The 17,003-nt window shown below is 42.1% G+C and overlaps 1 long non-coding RNA gene across 2 annotated transcripts in view; it reads left to right on the top strand.

Annotated features, from left to right (window-relative positions):
• LOC109376467 (uncharacterized) overlaps positions 1 to 17,003 on the top strand; it is a 372,029-nt gene that overhangs the window by 176,987 nt on the left and 178,039 nt on the right. The window lies entirely within an intron of this gene.

Raw genomic sequence — 17,003 nt, 5'->3', positions numbered from 1 at the left:
TGAATTGGAAGGAGATGGCAAAACAGAGCTGACACAGATGATGAGACTGATTTTAGAAGGTGTGGGCAGTGCATTGTGCAAAGTTGTGGGACTCTAGGGGGAAAATACAAATGAAAACTGTAGGATCATGGATAGGAGAGTACACATCTCCATTGATCCTTGTCACCTGTACAGCGTGACAAAAGTGGGAGATCGATAGATTTCTCAAGTTATCTTGTTCCTTTGGAAATTCAGGGCTCCCTGGGGAAAGCATGATCAATGTGCCTTTTTGGGTTTGATTGCATCCACAGTAGGATTGACAGCCTGAAAGAACACTTGCCTGCCACCTAGCCCTGCCTGCTGTCTGACACTTCAATCTCTTGTGACAGTCGCTTGCTGTAGTAAAAGGCAGTGAGGTTTAGGATCAGGCACACCCATAGAAATCCTGTAAGACTCTGAAAAAAACGACTCAAACTCTCAGAGCCTCATTTCCTTATCTGTACATTGGAGAGTCACTCATCCTGGTTTATTCAACAAATACTTCTTGAGGATTCACCGTGGATCAGGCGATGTTCTAGGCTTTGTAGAAACATCAGTGAAAAAGGGAGACAGAGTCTCTGCCCATGTGGAGCTTTTTTTAACAGTAGGGAATTCTGAAAATATACAAGCAAACTGATAATAATACAGCTTCAGATAATTATTCATGTTGTGAAGAAAAAGAAAGATAAGGGACCATACAAACATAACGTGGAAGCACTCTTGTATCAAGTATGCTCTGAGAAGACTTACCTCAGGAGATAGCATATGGGCTGAGTTCTGAATGATGCAAAATCAGTCGTAAAAGAGCTAAGGAAGTTTATTCCCAGCAAAAGCATTAGCAAGTGCAATGGTCCTGAGGTGGTAACAAGCTAGGTTTTTCAGAGGACGACCAGAATAACTGGAATTTAATGCGTGGACTGGAGGATATGCGTGATTAGACTGAAGTGGTTGGCAGGGACCAGATCATGTAAATTTTTCTAGGATTTGATAAAGAGTTTAGATCTCATTCAAATATCAGGGACTTTGGATCTGATTCAAACTGCAGAGAGAAATCTTTGGAGGGTTTTGAGCAGGAGAAGAAAGAAGGGTGAGGTTCTAACAAGATGGAGGTAGGAAGTCAGGACAACATTCCAAGTAAGAAATAGTAGTGACTTGGATTACTATGATAGCAGTAGATTTGAAAAATACCTTTGGATTTGGGAATATTTTTGCAAGGGATGATACCTTATATCATTGAGAAGATTAAATGAGAAGGCATAAAGCACCTTATGCTAAGAGATGCTCACTAAATGTTAATTCTTCTTTCCCTTTTATTTGTTAAATTGAATGATGAAACAGACTGGAAAGATAAAGGGACTTATTCAAGAATAATCTGTTGGTCAAGATGGGACAGTTTATGCTGCTATAACAGATAACCCCGATATCTCAATTTATTTCTCACTCACACTATAAATTTATCATTGGTCAGCTGCAGCATCTGCCCCACGCTATACCCACTTTGGGACCCAGACTGATGGAGTGGTCACTGATCATTGTGGTAGAGAGAAAGGGAGTTCTAGAAGATCTCAAGTGGGTAATTATAAGCTCTAGTCCCAAAGTCAGTAACACAAGCCACCTTTGCTCATAGCGCACAGCTCATTGGCCAAGGCTAATTATGGATGTCCCCTCAAACACAGCAGGGGCAGGAAGTGCTGTCTTACCATGTGCACAAGAGACAGAGAGCCAGGAAAATTTGGCAAAAGGCCTTAACAGTGATACAGACCAGTAGAAAGTCATGGTAGAGTCAGAATTGGCACACTTTCGTTAATGATAACCATTGATGTTGAAATCACTAGTAACAAACTTTAATGTATATTTCTGGCGAAGAAGGACACAAGTTTAAATATTGGGATGCAACATCTTATTGAGATGTAAAGGTCATTAAAATGATAAGGGTGGACAGTAGCAGATTGTAAACTCCAGGCTGGGGAAGATACACAGGACCAAAAATTAGAGGCTCAAAGGCATCTCCACATTGTGACAGGGTAGGTCTAATCAAATAGAATGATGTCTAATAAGGGATGCAGTAACAAGCTTAATGCAGTGAAATAGTATAGGAGCGATAAAGGCAGGGACTCTAGTGTGTGGGCTTGGGGTTCCAATGCTGGTTATCCCTCCTGCTTGCTGTGTGGTCGTAGACACTTATATAACCTCCACAAGTCTCAGTAACCCCATTAGCAAAATGAGTTATGAAATAGCGATACTGCCTTACGGGGTTATTAGTAGATTGAAATAGTTCCTGATAAAATGTTCAGGATATATTATTTTAAACAATACAGTATTTTAAATATTTTGTGAGATCAGTAATACGATAATTTAACAATAAAAACGTCTTCATTTTCATTGAGGTCAAAAAGACTACTGCAAGATTTTGAAAATTGGGAGATGTGCTTGGAAGTGTAAATGTGAAAAAGACTTCTCAGTTTTAATGAACTCTCAGTGCAGGAGAGCAGCTCAAAGTAGCAGCTGAGAAAGTGCACACGCACTTATCCCCAGATCACGTGGGTCTAGACCTGCACATCCCAGCTCTGTGAAGGTGGTGAGAAGAGTGAGGGGCTCAGCGTCCTGGAGGGAATGGTTGAGACAGGTTGGGGATGTTTTGTCTGAAGATGGCTCAGAAGAGTGAAGTAGGGTACAAGGGTCATCTTCAAATATTTGACAGTGTATTTGGATGGCACTCAAGGACAGAGGGGAAACTAAAAAACATCAGGGAGCCAAAACAGGGGATCAATTTCACGGGAATTTCCTTGTAATTGAACAGAGAACCTCTTAGTATTGTTCACCTAAAAAAAAAAAAAAGGCTCGAATATTTATTTACCAATTCCTGTCCCCCATTGTTTGAGGGCTGCTCCTGGGGACAGTGACTCCCTACGTCCCTGGATTGTTCTTTCTCATGGGTTGAACAGGCTTCCATGGTGTCACAGAAGGTTATGGGGTGAAAAAAAATAAAAATGTGTTGTGCATTTAGGATGCAACTCTGTCAGCAGAGGTTAGGTCTGAACAGGCACAGGGCTACTCTTTGTAGCCGTGGCTGAAATCAGGTGGGCAAGAGGATAGTGTAAGCATTTTACATGTATCAGCACATATAATTTTTAAAACAATCCTATGAGGTAGGTTCTTTTTTTTTAAATGTCTGTATTACAGGTGAGAAAACACAGACACCCACTTATGGGACTTGCTGAAGCCCAGAGTATCAATCATTTTGGCTTAGGTTACATTTCAGTAACAAAATTCCCCAAACAGCAGTGGATTAAAACAAACCAAGCACCATTTCTTGCTCATTCGACATGTTCATTGATGGCTGCCTGGTAAGCTTCTGTTCTACGCTGCTCTCACCTTGGTGTAGCCTCCGACCTGTGCCATCACAATTCCCGAAGGAGGATTCCCAACAGCGACCCTGGCTCTTAAATTTCTGCCTAGAAATGACACACATCCCTTCCATTTACACTCCATGGGCCCAATCAAATTACCTAGCCACTTCTAACCCTAAAAAGGGCGAGAAGAATCAGTTCACCAGGTGCCTAGGATGAGAAAACCGAACATATTTGGTAAACAGAATCAGTGACACACATTCTGCCCCTCTGGTTACCAGATAATTATATATAAGGAGGAAGATTGTGAGCATTTGAAACAGACGAAAATAGAAATGGATCACCCGTGTCGCTAAGGTTGAGTGGCTATCTGTTAATATTTTATCAAGTTATGGAACCTAGGAGTAGTTTACCTTCGACAATAATAGATTTGTTGCATATAGCCTACTGCTACTCAATATCTCCTCTTAGTGTCCCATGGGCATCTCAGACTTAACATGTCTAAAACTGAGTGCATGCGTCGTCTTCCCCCCAAAGCTGCTCTTCTCCTAGGTTCTTGTTCAGTGAGGGGATCACCATGTGCTTGCTTAGTTGTCCAAACTAGAGAGCTGTGTGTCTTATTGACTCTGCCTGCTCATCTACCCATCATCATCTGATCAATATCCAAATTCTGTCCATCAAATCTCAAAAATATATATATTTTTTTATTCCATCCGCTATTCTCCATCCTCACTCCAACTTTCCTATTCTAGGCCACTGTCATCTCTCCACTGGACTTCTCACTGGTCCCCTACTTTTGTTTTGCTCCTTCTTCCGTCCCATCTTATCTTATAGCTAGAATAATATTTCTAAAATGTAAATTCGATATGTCTCTTCTACTTCAAACCTTTCAAAGGTTTCAGTTGCCTTAGTATGTCTTACAAGGTTATTCATGATCTGTCTCCTTCTGTGTAACTTTCGTTCCAAAGTCTCCTTTGTATTTCGTGCTCTCGCCAGGCTGTGCTGCAGGAATTCTCCCCAAAGACCTCTGTGTATGTTGTTCCCTCTGCTTGGGATTGTCTTCTCGTCTCTCAGCTCTCTTCGCTTTGTTAGCTCATGTTAGGCATTCTGATTTCAGTTTCTTCAACACATTTTATGAGAAGACATCGCTTGTATTTCCAGACTGACTCAGGTGTCCCCCTTGTGTGCTACTGTCTTATCTTTTATTTATCCTCATCTTAACACTGTATAGCAGCAATTGGCAAAATATAGATCATGGGCTAGGTATGACCTACCATATGTTTTGGTAGATAAGTATTATTATAACTCAACCACATTTACTTACTTATGCTTTTTCTATGGCTTCTTTCATGCTACAATGGAAGAATTGAGAAGTTGTGAGATATCTTATGACCCACCAAGCCTAAAATATTGGGGTTTTAGTCAGAAAAGTCATGACACATTTTTGCAACAAAAAACAGAAAAAATACGTCATGACTTTTCCAACAATCGAATATTTACTCTTAGGCTCTAAGTTAGTTTGCTAGGGCTACCATATCAAGGTGCCATAGACTGTGTGGCTTATACAACAGAAATTTATTGTATCACACTTCTGGAAGTTAGAAGTTCAAGATCAAGGTGTTGGCAGGATTGGTTCCTTCTGAGGGCTGTGATGAAGAACCTGTCCCATGCATTTTCCCTTCTTCTGGTGATTTGCCAAGCAATCTTGGCATTCGTTGGCTTGTAGATGCATCACCCCAATCTCTGCCTTAATGGTCACATGACATTCTGTGTATATGTGTGTGTGTGTGTCTATGTGTCTATTGACAAATGTCTCCTTTTTATAAGGATACCAGTCTTATTGGATTACAGCCCACCCTATTGACCTCATTTTAACTTGATTACTTCTACAATGACCCTATCTCTAAATAAGGTCATACTCAGGGGTAGCTGGGCTTTGATTGCTGCTAGAACATCAGTGGGTATGGTTGACCCTCAGGATGACTGGGTCATCCTGTGAGGGCTGACTGCGACTATAGCAGATGAGCTTTTGTGTGGGGGTTGACCCCACAGAGTGGGGGTCACTTTAGCATGGCTCTGGTGCCAGCCAAAGCTGCCCTTTGGATGTGTCAGTTATGGAGCTAGTTGGGTGGGGCTATGGTGGGGTCTGAAACTGGCTACCAGGTGTGTTGGGTCTAGAGCCCCTTGGGAGGGGCTCTGGTACAGGCCAAGGTCAGCTACCACTTGTGCAGGGCTTGAGCTAGTTGGTAGGAGCTACAAAATAATCTGTTGTTGGTCGCTGATCATGCAGGGTGGGGTGAATGATGTTAGCCAGGTTAATGGAGAGCACAAATTTGATTCTTACATGTACCAGGTTGGCTGGGTAGAAAGAGAGCTTGGCAAAGGGACAATGGTGGCTTCCAGTACTTCTGTCCCCGGAGAGAGTTACCTTGCCCCCTGCCCCTCCTGCTCTCACCCTGAAGCTAGTCAATTTAGTTCCTCATTGTGTGTCCCTGACTCTTTTAGGGTTTCTGCCCCTGCATTAGTGCTCAAAGTGAGTGAGTTTGTGCACTGACCTTTTAAGAGCAGTGTGTCTCATCCCCTGTAGCCATTTGCTCTCTGGAACACAATCCTCACTGATTTTCATGGCCAGCTGTTATGGGGACTCCTCTGCCTGGCACTGGTGTCTCAGAGTGGGGATCCAGGTGTGGGGCTGGGAACCCTCACTCCTCAGGGGGGATGTCCACCGCCAAGGTATCCTTCCTGTTTCTTAATTGCCACACTGTGGGTGTGAGATCTACCCAGTGCATGTCTCCACCCCTCCTACCAGTCTCAATGTGGCTTCTTTATATCCTTAGTTATAAGAATTCTGTTCAGCTAATCTTCAGGTGATTCTCAGTGATGGTTGTTCTAAAATTTAATTGTGATTTTATTGTGTTTATGGGAGGAGGCGAGCACAGAGTTTACCCACTCTGCCATCTTGATGGGAAGTCTGGTAGGGTTTTTCAAATAACTTCAGTTATTTCCACATCAAGTTTGCCGCAGTACCTAAGGTGCTAGCAGAGGTAGGTATTTTTTTTTATACAGAATCATTTTGAACTTTTGACTCTCAGAGCTGGAAGAAACCCAAGGATAATCTGGTTTACAACTTTGTTTTATACAAGAAGATCTGAAGGTCAGTGAGGGGCAGTTACTTATCCCAGGTTAAAATAAAAATTGATAGTTTCTTTATACCCCAATTTCTAACCAGGTTTGTTCTCTCTCTAGCTTGTTATTTTTCTTTCTCCCCTCCCTTCTCTGACACACACATTCATGCACACACACATGCACGTACACATGCATGCTCATGTATGCACACACACACACACACTTCTTAAACAACTTGCTTTTTATTTTTTATTTAATTAATTAATTAATTTATTTATTTTTAAGATTTTTTTAATTGGGAATTGGGGGGATGGGAACAGTCCTGGGGAATTGGGGGAAGGGGAATAGACAAGTTGCTGTCGTTTTGCTCTTCAGACGTTGCTTCACTGGCCCAAGTTGGCACCATCACTGCGCTCTTCCCGGGTGAGGCACATCAGTCGCCGGCTTCTGGATGGCTGCTCATGGTGGCTGCTGGCCACTCCCGCTTGCTGCTGGCCACACACGGTAGCCCATGGCAACCCACTGCCGCAGGGTCTGCAGCCTATGCCATCGCCGGCAACTCACGGCAGCCCAGCTCCAGGTTGAGCTGTTGTTCAGCATCTTAGCTGTAGAGGGCAGTGTCACTGGCCCTCATATGTGGGATCCAAACCGGGGCCCTCTGGCATCCCAAGCCAGTTCTTAACCAACACGCCACTCGGCCGGCCCTATTTTATTTATTTTTTATTTTTTTATTGTTAGTTTCAGGTGTACAGAACAATGCCATAGTTATCCCTTTTACCCTTCAAAACAACTTGCTTTTTAAAATTAGTCTAGCCAAACCCCAAAAGCCAGGAGACAGGGAAATGTAATACCTCAGAAGGAGTCTTCTCCAGGTGTAGCAAAGCAGGCTGTGAAGAGCACTATGAACAGGAGTTGAAGTCGAAAGGAATACCAACTAAGAATGCCAACACTTTTCAGTGTGATGTGTGCTCTTAGCTTTCCCTCAGACAGATGTGGTTTGTCATGGGTTCTCTCAATAAAGAGTCTTGTCATGATTGAGGCCAGGGAAGAAAATGGGGACTAGTCAGGTAGCATTGGATGGAAGTTCTAATCTCAGCAGTCAGAAAGCCCGTGTATAAGCCCCAAGTCTCCCATCAAGGCGACTGTGTTTGGTCTAATGTGTCTGCAGGCAAGTTATTTTATAGGTATGTGCTTCAGTGTCCTAATGCATAAAAGTACAGGTTATTGTGAGTTCCAGTAATACTTTGGGAAAATACTTTGTAGCCTCCAAGAGATTTTTGCAGTTTCTTGTTTAAATTGTCAGCCTTCCCAATAAGGATGTAAAGATTCATCATGGCAGGGCACCGTCTTACTTCCTCATGATTCTACTTTGATGGCTAGCACACTGCTGCCACATAAAGAGCATAAAGAGTGCCAATTATGTTTTGCTAAATGGATGGGTACATGCGTGAAGGAAGTTAGGAGGAGGGAAGAAAGATGCAAGGACAGCAGGCTGGCTGTTTGTGTGACATCAGTGTCTTATATGTGATAATCGGGTTTCTTACAGTCTCTTTCTGATCTTCTGGCATGATGTTTCTTTCATAGGTTTTGCTTTTTAATGATGATACTAAACTGGTTAACAGTGTAGTGAAAAGAATTGAGGCTCTGTGGTCAGGCAGGCACAGATTGAATTTTGCTACTTGAAACTATGTGACTTTAGACAAGGTGCATACCCTATCTAAGCATCAATTTTCTCATCAGTGAAATGGGGTTAACAATCCCCAATTTAGGATTGTTGTGAGAATTAAATGGCAAAATGGGAGTAAATTGTCTAGCATGGTGTTTGGCATACAGTAAGCATTCAATAAATGCTATTTTCCTGCACTAACAGCTCAAGGAGGCTGATCTAATAACACAAAGATTCAATCAATGTCTAGTATACTGGTACCTGGTAGGTGTTCAATAAATGGTTTGAAGTAGAATGCATACATGTAATATTGATTTTTGTCTTCACTCACATTTTAGTGAAGGAAATTTATAATTCTGTGGGGATTTTTTATATGATTACATTTTAGATTTTTATCTTATTTTAAAATGTTGTTTGTATAACTTCTGCCTTTTGAAATTATTGAGATTTTTTCCTTTGTTTTGATCTATGATTATGTTTTATAAATGTATGAAAACTTGAAAAGAAGATATATTTTTTACATGAGATAAAATCTGATCTATGTCTATAAATTTTATCCTCTGGACTGCAACAGATAATTTCTTCAATGGAAAGCATTAATAACACTGTAGAAGCAAACAAACAAACTCGACTCGTTGACCTGTAGCATACTGGGCAGCTCACAAAATTAAAGGATGAGATAAACAGCCCAGCCTCACACGGGAAGGAAACCAAGTGAGCTCTGGAGAGCCAAGCATTTTGTGGGCAACATCTGTGGGACACTGTCATCTGATGCCCAGTTTTCTACTATTTTCTCTCCCTTTGGATCTCTGCTTAACAGTCAAATTCCCCGAATAATGAATGAGACTGGCTTAGCTTAGCTTTCTTGCCTAATTCTATGAATTCCAGAGGAGGACCAGTTTCCAGCTAGAAGGAGGAAGAAGGAAACCAGGTAGGCAGTAACAACAGGTCAGGTCCACCACCTGACCTATGAAGGTCACATCTGTATATCCTCACCTTGATGTTTCTCTTTGATCTGCTAGACTAAGCCATGGGTGTATCTAGGATTCAGAAAAATGGAAACATGGTTAGCTGCATTAAGAGAACAAGGCTGGGCTTGGGTTTAGGGTCCTTTCTTTTCCTAGATTTGCCAGTCTACAGAGAAAGAGTGTTACAGCTCTGCTCTTACAATTGCCACCTACCAGTACCATTTATTGAGTAATTTATTCACTTATTTATCCATTAATGTTTAAGCTATTTATCAGATGCTACGCTAGGTACAACTTTGCCCCATGGACTTTTGAATCTAGTGGCAGAACAGTCATTTATCCACAAACGAATTGATTACAGCTAGAGTAACTGTGGTGAAAGAGAAATACATCACAGAAAACACATAATAAAAGTTAATCTTGTCTGGCCTAACAGAAAGGTCTCTGCATTGGTAGTGATGTTGGAGGATGTGTAAGAGTCGACCAGGTGAAGGGATCTCAGGGACAAACTTTTAGGGAAAGAGATGAGTATGAAAGGGCCCATGCCTTGCAGAAGCATGATTGATTTGAGAAACCCAATGAAGGGTCCTGTGGCTGGAGTGCAGAGAGCAAATGGCAGTTGGGTATGAAAAGAGCCTGGGGAGCGTGGTGTGACCATGCAGGGTCTTATGGGTCATTTGAAGTGTTCTGGTGTTTAGCCTAAGAGTAATAAGAAGCTATGGGATCATAGACGTAGAAGTGATATGACCAGTTTACATTTTGAAACAGTATTCCACCTGCCGTATGAACATATTTGAGGGGTTAGAGATGGGGAGAGAGCCCCTAAGGGACCCAGGTTCATGGAGGCAGGTTCATGGAGCCAGAATGAGGAGCTCCCCTCCCCCCCCCTTTTTTCCTCTTCCACTAAATTCTGCTTCTTTAGTGGAAGGCTTTCAGAGAACACACCTTCTCCTCTTTGGTGGGAAGGAAATTGATGGAGATGGAAATAAATTCAGAGACCCCCTTCCTCCAAACATTAAGCTTTATTTAGTCATTTAAAGCCACTGACCTGAGCCTCCAAATGAGGCCTGGCTCCTTCTAGAGCGTTTTACTAACGAAGCCTTGAGGGAGTGAACAGAGTCAGTGCTCAGAGCTGGCTTCTTAGCGCGTGTCCCAGTCAAGCTGACAACAGGGTCCCTTACCCTTTGATCTCGGTTTCCTTAGTTTCGAAATCCATGACCATGAGGTATCATTTGATATATTTCTGACTGTTCCTTCTAGAGCTAAAGAGCTATTTATAATGAATCTTGATGACTTCACATTCTAGTATATCAGAGTATTATTGTGACATTGAGTTAGTTGTTTCAATTTAAAGTTAGCCATGTGGGTCCCCTGGGGACATTGGTGAATCTTGGCAGAAAAACATATGTTTTCTTAATAGAAAGGATAGTTTGGGGCTTTGTTTTGCTTTTTTACCCATTGTTCAAGGCTGAAGCTCTTAAGAGCTTGGGAAGAGACCAAATAAGAATTATAATTATCTGAGATTTAGGATAGATACCAATAGGTTTAGAAACAAATGCTGACTCTCTATTGATGGAGAAGTCATTTTCACTTCTCTCAGCCTCAGTTACCTCGTATATAAATCACACTCAGCATTACATATCCTGTGAGGATTGTTGTGAGGAAAAGATGAGAAAATGCAAGAGAACTGGGCACAGGGCTGTCGCATTCTATAGCCTTTGCTGAGCACCCTGTGTGTTTTGGGACATTCAAGAAAGATAGGAGGTGTCTCCTTACTCTGCAGGATAGCTTGGCTCTGGTTGCTTCTTCAAAGGAATTTTATGTCCATCAGCTCACTTGATATTCCCACTGATGATGCGAGGTGAACGTGGGCGAGAGCACTGACTCGTTCAAGGTCACCATGCACAGAGTTGGGATTCCTGAGTTTTAGAGCTTGCTGTGACAATATGATCTTCATAAAACACAAAAAGAATCGTGCCATTCCCCAGCTTGAAATCCCCCATGAGCTTCCCTTTGCTGTTAGTATAAATTCCAGCACCTAAAGTGTTCTGCAAGGTCCCATAGCATGTGGCTCCTCCCACTTCTACCTCATCTTTCTTGTTCCTACCCAATGCATTTCAGCAACAGAGTACTTCAATCAGTTCCTTCAACATCCCTTCCTTTCCTGCCTCAGGATCTTTGCATTTGCAGCTTCTGCAGCCTATAATGTTCTTTCTCCTGGAACCTTGCAAAACTGCCCCTTTCTCATATTTCAGTTCTTAGCTTAAAGGTCACTTGCTCAGAGACTTGCCCTGCACAGCCTATATAGAGCAAGTATACTGTATTATTTTCCGTTCCAGTCTTTGGTTTGTTACCTTCACAGCAATCTCAATTTGTAACGTTTTTGTAATAATCACTTTCTCCTATTGTGTTTATTTTGTTTATCTTCTTTGGCCAGTCTACTCTTTTGGAATGTAAGTTTCATGAAAGTAGGAAGTATATTTCATTTACAGCCATGTTCCTAGCACCGAATACAATGATTGGTACCTGGCAAGCACTCAGTAAAATGTGCTACATGAGAAAACGAATGAAGAGATATGTCACTCTCTGAGCCTTCGGTTCATCATGGATAGACATGCTGTCACAGTAACTATCCCCCTCATCCTCTTCCCTACAAATGGGAGAAGATATGTGGCTCATTCCTTCTATGCTTGTCACTTTCTTTTTTCATTATGTTATTTCTCTACCTGCTTGAGCTATATGTTCAATTTGGTATATAGCATTTACTAAACTAAAAGTTATAACCATAAGAACGCTACATTCAAAGCCAGGAGATTTGAGTTCTAGACTTAGATATGCTTCTGCTCACAGTGTGATCTTGTATAAGTTAGATGCCTACTTTTTAGACTTCACTGTTTCTTGTGTTTATAATGAGGAGATTGGAACAGATGAGCCCGAGAGATCTTTTCCACCTGGAATATTATCTGACTTAGATTGTTTGTTTCCATCATTTAACTTTATGGGCAGCCTCATAAGGCAACTACTTTTAAAATAGCAGTGGTCCTCTGGATTCATGTTTGGGTATATTGGTTAAAAATGGAAGCCCCATTTATTAATTTGTCTTCACGCTATAAAACTTATGGTCCCTGACCAAAACCAAGCTTCAAAACATCTTGCCAATGAACAAAACATTCTGTGCCCTTGATGCATGCTGGGTACCTTCTAGAATGCACCAGGAGCCAAGAGCTCTGGCAAAAAAGAAAGAACAGTTGTCCTCATGTTGTTCTCCATCTGCTATATTTTGTAGGCGTGCCAGAGTTTTCCCAGCATGACTCCTCCAAATTTCCCATTTCATCCCAGATTACACACATCTCGGCCCTGGCAGGAAGGTCCCCATTTAGAGCCAGTTTTGGAAATAGTACAAATGTTTGACATGTATTCCGTTTTTGGTATTCATTACCCTGTATCCAGTGGCAGAACAGAGGGAGTATGACCAACAATATATCTTATTTTCAAGGATGCTTAGAATTTCTCTCTCACACTGAGGTAAACTGTCTTAGAATTTTTCTAACTCTACCATCCTCATTTTACTAATAGCCCAGAGAGACGACATGACTTACTTTATGTCTCCACAGCTAATAAATGACAAAACTTTCTGTAATAATACCTGAAATATCATTACATGATACATTCCTTGGAGTCTTGCTGTTTTTTTGATTATTTGTTTTGGTTTTTACTGCGAGCCTGTTATTAAATTTGTATTTCTCTAGGATAAACTGGAGGCGATTAATACTTTATTCAGATTAGGTGGGAATGAGTTGTTTGTGAGGTCAGAATGGGACCTAGCAAATGTCTGGGGTACAAAAGGGACTAGAAAAGCAGAGAAGAAGCACAGAGTGCAGATCGGGGTAATGGATTTAGCAAGGCGGGATCTGTTGGTGACTTCTGGGTAGTGATGTGAGGAAAACCTGCCCCAAGTGGGTTAAAAAGAGAATAGGATACAAGGGAGTGAAAAGATACTAATATTTCTTGGAATTTTTCTCTGAAGGTGAGTGGGAAATGAAATAGCTGGAAGGAGACATGAGGCCCAGGGAGGAAGCTTTAAAAATGTAGATGAAATTACAGCATATTTGCTTGCTGCTGGGAATGAGCCAGGATTTAGGAGGACATTGAGGATGAGGAGTAGAAATGTCAGCTCTAAGAGCAGTCTTGGGTTGGTGAGAAGTGATGTGATCTAGTGCGCAAACAGAGGGTTTGGTTTTATATGGTTTTATGTAGATGTAAAAGCAAAGTTGATGGGTGGAAAAGCAGGTAGCTTGAGAGACTTGGTGGTGGAAAGATGTGATTATTCCCTTTTTTTTTTTTTTTAGCTGAGCCATCCTGCCACCTGTTGGCAGCTCAGCGGCAGCTCAGCTCGGGCTGGGACTCGAACCGCTGTTGCTCAGAGCTCAGACTCTTGAGTGAGCTCTTAACCAACTGAGCCACCCGGCTGGCCCGTGACCATTCCCTTTTGGTTGCTCTGATTTTCTCAATGAAATGAAAAGTAAGTCAAGAACTGAGAGTGAGGAGAGGGAGAGACTGTTGAAGACTTCAGAGGAGATGAGAACATGTGCGCATCCAGCTCAGAGAATGGAAGGGTGGATTAGTAGGGGAATATGGTGAAATTGCTGGGTAGCGCTAAAGGCCCACTTGAGTTGGGTGGGTATATATTTAAAGAGAGACAAGTTAGACCCATACTGAATTTTTTTTCAGCCCCCTCCAGCTGCTTGAGTGTAGTTGCAAAATAGCTGGAGGACTGAGTTAAACTAACTTTGGGGTTTTGCCAAACTGGTCTCTAGGAAGAGTAAGGTGCCAGAGACCTGGGGGTGTAGAAAAAGGCATGATGATAGAGACTGACCACTGAATCTAAGAAGAGTAAGAAGGAAATTGAGGACATGAGACAGCTCATGAACTGTGAAAAGTGGTGGGGCCAGTGGGCTGGAGGTCCTGATGTGGGTCTAAGAATTCATAGAGGAGAATAAGGGAGATTATAACATTGACTTAGTTGTAAAAAAAGAGCAGATGTTTGAAAAAATATTTCGTAAGCAATGCAGTTGTTACTAGCAACAAGGTCTGGTGTATGGCCTTGGTAGTGGGTGGCTGAGATGGGGAGGAGAAAACACATAAGGTAGTCAAAGGTGAGAATCATGGGAGTCGGGTGCTGACCGAGACATCGGTGTGGAACTTATGAAGGATGCTAACATAGTACTAGAGTATAGGAGGCGAGGAGCAGTGATAGGATGGAGAGACAGTGGGGTGAAAGGGGTGAAGAGTAAGACAGTGAATTGGAGACTAAGTCTTCCATAATTAAGGAAGCAAATGAGTGGCAGGTGACTGCAACACAGCAGGATAATGAATGGTAAAGCTTGAGGTTGTATGCCTCAAAAATGGCAGGCGTTTTGAAGGAAGAAGCAGGAAATTGACTGTAAATGATTGTGAAGAGCATGGAGAGCACCTAACCTCATCTCCAGGCTCTGCGTAATGTGGGGCATGGAAGGGAAGACAACCTTCACTTGAGAGGCCTGCAGGGAAGCTGTTTCCACAGGCAGGAGCCAGGTTTCAGAATGAGCACGCAACTCATTCCATCACAGAAAAGCTAAAAACAGGTTTGAGATACAGGGAGTTTTTCTGTTAGGGACCATACGTCCTAGAGCACCAGTGGACAAGCTGGGATGGGTGGTGTGGTGAAACCATAATAAAGGATGCGCACAGCTTTTCTAGAGCAGTACTCCTCAAACTTTAAGGTACATGCAAGTTTCTTTGGGATCTTGTGAAAATTCAGATTTAATAGGTCTTGTGGGGAGGATGGGACAGGGGGCTGCGATTCTGCATCTCTAACGTGATCCAAGGTAATGATGGTACCACTCACCTGAGCATCACACTTTGAGGAGCAAGGCTTTGCAGGGTTGGACTAGTGTGAGCAGTGTCAAGGTCGGGACCTGGAGAGGGGAAGCAAAAAGATGCTTTTGACCAAGAACATCTGGAGCTGTGGAGCCTTCTTCATTCCAGGATTATTTAATAGTTGCCACCATTTTGGGAAGATGAGTCATTACACCTTCGAGTTTCCTTTTTCCTTCCCTGAATCCAGAGCACCTGTGTTTAATATATATTTGCTCCACTAAGTGTATATTGTCTTGGTTTCTGCATTATTCCAACAGGATCATTCGCTCCTTGGAGCCAGAGACTGTGGGGAATAGTGAAACATTTTTAGATCATGAGTCATAACACCTAATTTTAATTTCCATTTCTGCCATTAATTAGCTGTGGAAATAATAATTTGCCTTTTGATCATTTTTATATGTGAAGTGGGGATAATCATGTCTACCTGCCTTTTATGAAATTCAAATGAGATACTTGATATAAAAATGTCCTATAAACTGTAAAACAATATAGTAATGTGATAATACTTGTTACAGGGCTAGTATTTCTCTGGTATGTACCAGCCTGGCATTCTGACAGGTGCCTGGTTTGATTGATCAGGGCCCATGCCACACCCATGGTGAAATATTTTTAATATAACCCCTGAATATTGTGTTTCGAAATTGTGATTGTTATTCTATATTTTTGTACAGCCAGTCCTAGCAGAAAAACGGGTATGTAATAGTTGTTGAATTAAAGAGCTGACATAACAAGGTAGGTAGAATATATGAACATCTATCCTAGGGCACACTGATTGAAAAGTGGAAGTAATTTCAAAAGCCTGTAGAATGATTTCTTTCTAAGGATGATGATGTCACTTTTACAAGAAAAAGTTAAGGTGTCAGCTCTTGTTCCCTTAACAAACTTTAGCGCCCTCGCCACCGTTTCTTGTGTTGCTGTTGATTGATGGTTGATTCATTCATGCAGGTGTGTTCAGCCAAGGGAAGAAATGTTAGGCACAGCCAAGCTGTGATGAATCTTACCCATTTATTTCGGTCTGGAAAAGGCTGTCTGCTCTGGGGACTCAGGTCAAAACTTCTTCAAAGACTTCTTAGGTGGGTTACTCTATGGGAAAATATCCTTACAAACACAAGTCTGTTGTTCTCTATCAGTAAACATATTTCTATTTAATTTTTTTTTTCTGAGCTTGCTCTAGTTAGATTGATTTTCCCAGGTCTCTGGACATGAGATGAGAAGCATGGATTTAGGAGTTAGGCATTCTTTGGTGACCAAAACAGTCCCAGTTCCTGCTCTCACGAGGCTCACAACTTGCTCCATGACAGACAAGTCTGTTGCTGTACAGTTACACGTACATTTATTATTTTTGGCTACTCAGCCTTTGAAAACCCTTTATGTTATGGGAGAATTTCCCTTTGGTGGTTGTTGGTGGGAAGCAGGACCCATTTCTTCCTACAGGTTGTAGGGATTGCTTCCTGTTCCCTGAGTACAGTGATGTGATTTAAGATTGCTAGTTAAATGCGCCTGCCTACTACTTGGAAATTCTGAAAGAGTAATACAGAAACACATGTGCAATTTGAGTGGTGGCAGAGTCAGAAGTTAGCAGCACCAGAGCCAGTGCCCAGTGGTGGCTTTGCCAGTATCAGTGTCCCCAAAAGACCACGCCTGTGGGGAACGTTTTGGGTTTTGCCCATTTTCAGAACCTTGTTCTTCAGACTTTCTTTATTTTTTTATTTTTAAAAAATTTTTAAAGATTTTCTTGGGGAATTGGGGGAGGGGAACAGCACTGGGGAATCGGGGGAAGGGGAACAGACAAGTTGCTGTCCTTTTGCTCTTCAGTCTAGTTGTGGAGGACGTTGCTTCACTGGCCCATGTTGGTATTATCATTGCACTCTTCCCCGGTGAGGCAGTTCGGTCACCGGCCTCTAGACAACTGCTTACGGCGGCTCTTGGCAGCTCACACCGGCTGCTGGCTGCTCA

The sequence above is a fragment of the Hipposideros armiger genome, unplaced genomic scaffold (genome assembly GCF_001890085.2).
Source record: "Hipposideros armiger isolate ML-2016 unplaced genomic scaffold, ASM189008v1 scaffold_1135, whole genome shotgun sequence".
Taxonomy (NCBI): Eukaryota; Metazoa; Chordata; class Mammalia; order Chiroptera; family Hipposideridae; genus Hipposideros; species Hipposideros armiger.
Note: the sequence above shows the minus strand (reverse complement) of the source record. Positions and strands in the feature narration are given on the sequence as shown.